The sequence below is a fragment of the Crocodylus porosus genome, unplaced genomic scaffold (assembly GCF_001723895.1).
Source record: "Crocodylus porosus isolate Cpor-Errol unplaced genomic scaffold, CroPor_comp1, whole genome shotgun sequence".
Taxonomy (NCBI): domain Eukaryota; kingdom Metazoa; phylum Chordata; order Crocodylia; family Crocodylidae; genus Crocodylus; species Crocodylus porosus.
The window spans coordinates 39,961,313-39,967,153 of NW_017728948.1; the positions used below are offsets into that span (position 1 = coordinate 39,961,313).

The 5,841-nt window shown below is 40.3% G+C and overlaps 1 long non-coding RNA gene across 1 annotated transcript in view; it reads left to right on the plus strand.

The window, feature by feature from the left end:
• The window catches only part of LOC109321891, a 14,427-nt gene extending 12,469 nt beyond the window's left edge, over positions 1–1,958 (plus strand). The window contains exons 2-3 of the long non-coding RNA XR_002104196.1: positions 776–782; positions 1,949–1,958. This is a non-coding gene — a long non-coding RNA (uncharacterized LOC109321891). The remainder of the gene's footprint in view (positions 1–775; positions 783–1,948) is intronic.
• The last annotated feature ends 3,883 nt before the right edge of the window (positions 1,959–5,841 follow it).

The following is a 5,841-nucleotide window of genomic DNA, read 5'->3' on the forward strand; positions in this document are numbered from 1 at the left end:
CACAAGGTGAAGCACCTTGCATTTCTCTGTATTGAATACCATAAGGTTTTCATCCACTCATCTTGCAAACCTATTAAGGTCAGCCTGGATCACCAGCCTATCCTCAAATGTGGACACTCTTCCCCAAAGTTTGGTGTCATCAGCAGACTTAACCAGTCCACTTTTGACACCACATATCATTTATAAAGACATTAAAGAGTACCGGTCTTAGAATGGGGTCTTGGGGGACACCACTAGTTACTGAGTGACATGTTGATTTGGTTCCATCAACTACCACTGTCTGGGTTCAACCTTGGAGGCAGTTCCCCAACCATCGGATTGTGGAGTATTTGAGGCTGCAGTTGCCCAATGTTTCCATGAGGACATCATGGGATACCAGGTCAAAGGCTGTTTTAAAGTCCCAATATATGATGTTAACTGCTTCCCTTTTGTCCAGGTGATATGTCACCATGCCACAGAAGGAAATGAGATTGGTCAGGCATGACGTACCCACAATAAACCTGTGCTGGCTATTCCTCAGAATGTTGCCTTCTATTAGCCTTTCAAGAATGGTTTCTTTGATAATTTTTTCCAAGATCTTTCCAGGGATTGACATCAAACTAATTAGCCTGTATTTTCCTGGGTCTTCTTTCCTTCCTTTCTTGAAGATAGGTACCACGCTGGACCTCTTCCACTTCACCCAAGTGTCACGAGCTATTGAATATCCTTGCCAGTGACTGCGCTATGATGTCTGTCAGTTCCTTTAGCACTCTTGGGTGTAATCTATCCAGACCAGCTGATTTGTGGCGGTCCAGCCTCTCAAGATGCTCCCTCACAATTTCCACACCAATGGTGGGCATCTATTCATCCTCACCCTGGTTATCCTGCATCATGTTAGGCAGAGTGGTCCCTTTGGGCTGGTGAAAAACTGGTGCAAAGTAATCAATAAGCAGATTGGCTTTTTTCTGGGTGCCAATAGTCAGCTTCCCCATTTGGTTTAGCAGGGGTCCAATGTTGTCCCTGTTTTTCTTTTGACACCCCACATAGCTGATGAAGAACTTTTTATTGTACTTGATTCATGTAGCCAACTGGAGTTCAGTTGCAGCATTAGCTTTCCTAGTTCACTCCCTACAGGTGCAGACCAGTACAGAATACCCCTCCTTAGTAGTGTTTCCTGTCTTCTACCCTTTATAAACCTCTATGTTGATAGTTTCCTTCAGAAACCAAAATTATGACCAACCTCAGTATGACTCTGGAGGAACAGGTAAAATACTGTAGATTATTTGACTTATGTAGGCAACCCTTTCTTGGGACTTTCTAATGACTTCATTTATGCTGTAATTATTCTGTAATTAGTCAAGTGGTAAAGAAAGTACTGTTTTTTGTAAGCTCACTCAATACAAATATCTAATGTCACCCACAACTTCATTCCAAAGGAAGTTAAACAGCTTTTAGTACCTATAATGGATATTCAAAACAAAAGGCACCTATACACATGCCAGACTTCTGCTCTGATGCGTGCTAGTTGCGCCTGTGTCAGAGCAGACTCAATTAATCAAGTCTGCCAGAGTGTGCTAATTTAGCTTGCTCCAGCAGCCTCTGCATCATGTATATTTAGTATCCCCATGCTTCAAAATGGCAGCAGGGGTGCATTAAACAAAACTCGTTGAATGGGTTGTAAATTCAGTGCCAACAGTCATGTTCTGAAAATGCTGGATAATAGGTTCTGCAGATATGTCTTTTTGTGGCTCCCAAGGAAGAAAGATTAAGTCACTTCACAAAACATTAAAGTCAGAAAAGACACTCTTATAGATTAATGACCTGATGAAATTAAAGAAACAGATTCAGGACAGGACTAGTTGGCAGAAACAGACTTTTGCCTTATGCAACAATGGAGTAAGAAAGTAACTGAACTGTGTCCCTTTAAAAAAATTTTTTTCCTTGTTTATTTTTTTATTGATACAAGTAGTTAAAATGTGCCTCCTTTTCTCAGTTAAATTAATTTTGCATATAGTTATGGGTTAGTTCTTCCTTAGTAGATGTGTTTGTGCATACAGATAAAAATAAACACATTGCATTCAAGGCATCTCAAGCTTAAAGTAACTTATAACAGGATCTGGGAGATGTCACTATATCTTTATTATAAAATCATTAAATACCCTGTGCACAAAAGATAATAGCTTCTTATACTGAAGCAAATTTTATCTGAAAGATTACTGTACACTGTACAAGAAAGAACAAAAGATGGTATCAACTCTTTGTCCCAGTTTTAAAATAAAAGGAAAGAATGAGTTGAATAATATCACAAATTGTTGTGCAGGGGAAGAAATTTTCACATGAAGATAAGAACAGGTTTCTCATGTGTAAAAGGATCTTGAAGGTTTATGTGAACTGCAAAGATTTTTTTTGTGAAATTCATAAATTCATGGATTTACTGCAGAAATTCCCTGAGATTTTAAGAATACAAATTCTGACTTTTGTAATATTTTATATATTAAATATTGTAAAGTATGAAGTATGTAGATTCAGCATACAAATCAACAAGGTATATTTTTAAATACTTTACACAATCCATAAAAAAAAATAAATGTATGTTAAATGTGCTACTCTTTTTATACTTCAGTAGAACCTCAAGAGCTTTATACAGTTACAGAAGAAGGAAAAAGAAAAGATGGAAGAATTGTGTTTTGATTCAGAATCAGTTAATATACTCAGTATAGGAACTGTAGAGCAGTATTATGTACAATGCTTGTCATTATATCTTCCTTAACTGTTTCCACTTGGTAGAGGGAGTCCATCATCTGAACACTTGTCTGCAGCTGCTCCAAAGACCATTCTTGGGACTTCGCTGTTCTCCTCTTGAGTAAGTTGCAGTTTGTCCACATCCTTTCTGTAGCGGGGTACCTAAAACTGAACACAGTACTCCAGATGTGGTCTCACCAGTGCTAAATAGAGGGGAATAATCATTTCCCTGGACCTCCTGGCAACACACCTACCAATGCAGCCCAGTATGCCATTAGCCTTCTTGGCAACAAGAGCACACTGATGTTTCATATTCAGCTTCTTGTCCACTGTAACACCCAGATCCTTTTCTGCAGAGCTGCTGCCCAGCCAGTTAGAACCCATGCATGGGTGCATGGTATTGTTTTGTCCTAAATGAAGGACTTTGCCCTTGTCCTTGTTGAAACTCATGAGATTTCTTTTGGCCCAATCCTCCAGTTTGTCTAAGTCACTCTGAATCCTACCTCTACCCTGCAGCATATCTACTACTCCCCACAGCTTGGTGTCATCTGCAGACTTTCTGAGGGTTCACTCTATGCCATCTTCCAGGTCATTGATGAAGACATTGAGCAAAACTGGCCCCAGGAATGACCCCTGGTGCTCTCCACTTAATACTGACTGCCAACTAGACATCAAGCCATTAATTACTACCTGAGTAGGGAAAAAAGATCTCCAGCTAGTTCCCCCTTCAGCTCCACACTCACAAAGTTGGCAGGTAACAGGCTTCCCTGCCCCTGCCAGAGGGAGCTCCCAGCATTGGCTCTGTGACTGTGAGGCTGGTGCTCCATGACATGGTGCTGATGCTGGGAGATAAGGATCTCCCAGCACTGATTCCACAGTCATGGAGCCAGTGCTGGAAGATGAAGGTCTCCCATTCCCCTGCTCCCCACTCATGATCTCAGAGCATGGACCTTGGAACTCCCTGCTGCTGGGACAGGGAGACATAGTTCTCGAACAGGATCCTTGGATGGGGCCCACCCCAGCAGCAGGCAGCTCCCAGGGGCAGGAAGCTAACTCTTGCCTCCTGGTGGACAGCTGATCAGGAGCAGATTTTGTTCCTGGTCAGTCATCTACATGAGCACTACTACAACAGAAATAATCTTAAGTAAATTTGCTACTTGTATTTTTAGGCAGCAAATTAGTTGTGATTAGGGAGGTTTACTTTGTAGTGAGTATGTGCATGTGTAGACACACATGCTTACTTCACGGTAAACTATGTTAATGCATAGTTAAGTGTCTCATGTAGATGCACCCACTAATGAGGAAAGTCAAAAAGAATACAGACTCTGGCAAAGCAAAAGTAAAACCAAAATAAGACAAGCTCAGGAAGAATTTGAGGAGAAAGTTTCTAGGGACACACAAAGTAACAATAAAAAATTATTTATGTACATTAGCACCTGAAGTTGCTTCAATGTATTTGAACATCAGTTAGGCCTTTGGATGATCAGGGTATAAAGCAAGCAGTAAAGGATGACAGGGCTGTTGCCAAGGAACTAAATGCATTCTTTGCATATGTCTTCACTGTGGAATATGTTAGTAAAATTCCTCCCCAGATCTTCTCCCCTCTGGGAAAAGTCAGTGCAGCTGACCCAAATTGAGGTTTCAATAGATGAGGTAGTAGAGAAATTTAATAAACTAAGCAGTAGCAAATCACCAGGAACTGATGTCATTCACCCTACCTCATACAGCTCAGATTGAAAAATACTGAACTCCTAACCTATCATTAAAAATAGCTTTGGTACTAGAGGAGTGAATGGATGGTTGCCAATGTGACTTTCATATATAAAAAGGGCTCCAAAAGGTGATGCATGGAACTGTAGGTTTGTGAGTCTAACTCATGGAAGAGTGGTACAAACAATAATTTAAAAATAGCATGACTTTCTGGGGAGGATTCAACATGGCTTTATCAAAGGGAAATCATGCCTGACCAAACTATTGAAGTTATCTGAGGATGTCAGTTAACAGCTGGATCAAGGTGATTCAGCTGACATAGTATATTTGAACTTCCAGAACCTTTGACAATGTTCCCCATTAGAGGCTCTTAACTAACTTAGGCAATCATGGGATTACAGGGAACCTCCACAAGTGAATTTGAAATTGTCTCAAAAATAGAAAGCAAAGAGTGAGAATAATTGGTAAGTTTTCAGGATGGAAAGACGTAAACAGCGGGGTTCCTCAGGGATCTATGCTGGGACCAGTATTGTTCAAAATATTCATAAATGATCTGGAAAAAAGGGGTGAGTAGCAAGGTGGTCAGATTTGTGGAGGGATCAAAATTATTCAATGTGGCCAAGAGCAAGTTGGACAGAGAGATACTACAGAAAGAACTGGCATAATTAAGCAAAAGGGCAACTAGATGGCAAATTAAATGCAGTATTGATAAGTGTAAAGTGATTGACCTGGGAAAAATTAACCCAAACTATATCTACATTATGATGGGCTCACCATGAGCTGTTACTATACAGAGGAGAGATCTGGTAGCCATTGTGGAAAGTTCACTAAAAACAGGAGCTCAGTCCTCAGCCATCATCAAAAAGGCAAGGAAAATGTTAAGGGAGTCCATGGTGCATCCACATCTAGAATATAATGCCCAGTTCTGGTCTCCACAACACAGAAAGGATATAGAAGAACTAGAAAAGGTACAGAGAAAAGCAACAAGGATGATTAGTGATATGGAGGGGCTTCCACATTAGGGAGACTAAAGAGGCTAGACCTAGTCCATTTAGAAAAGGAAAGCTTGAGGGAGCACATGATAAGGGATTAAAAAATACCAAATGATAAATGGAAAGTACATAGAGATTTATTTTTACTATCTTTTACAATACAAGAAATAGCATATACTAATCTGTATATGCTAATACAAGAAATAGGGTTCATAGAAAAAGACTAGTATGTCATAAGTTTAAAACTAACAAAATGAAGTTCTTTTTCACACAGAATGTAAAGTGTAGAACTCATTGCCACCAAATGTTGTGGAAGCTGACAGCCTGGGGATTTTTAAAAGGAAGTTAGATGAGCACCTTGCCGGGGTCATCTGACCCCGGTGCTCTTTCCTGCCAAGGCAGGGGGTCGGACTAGATG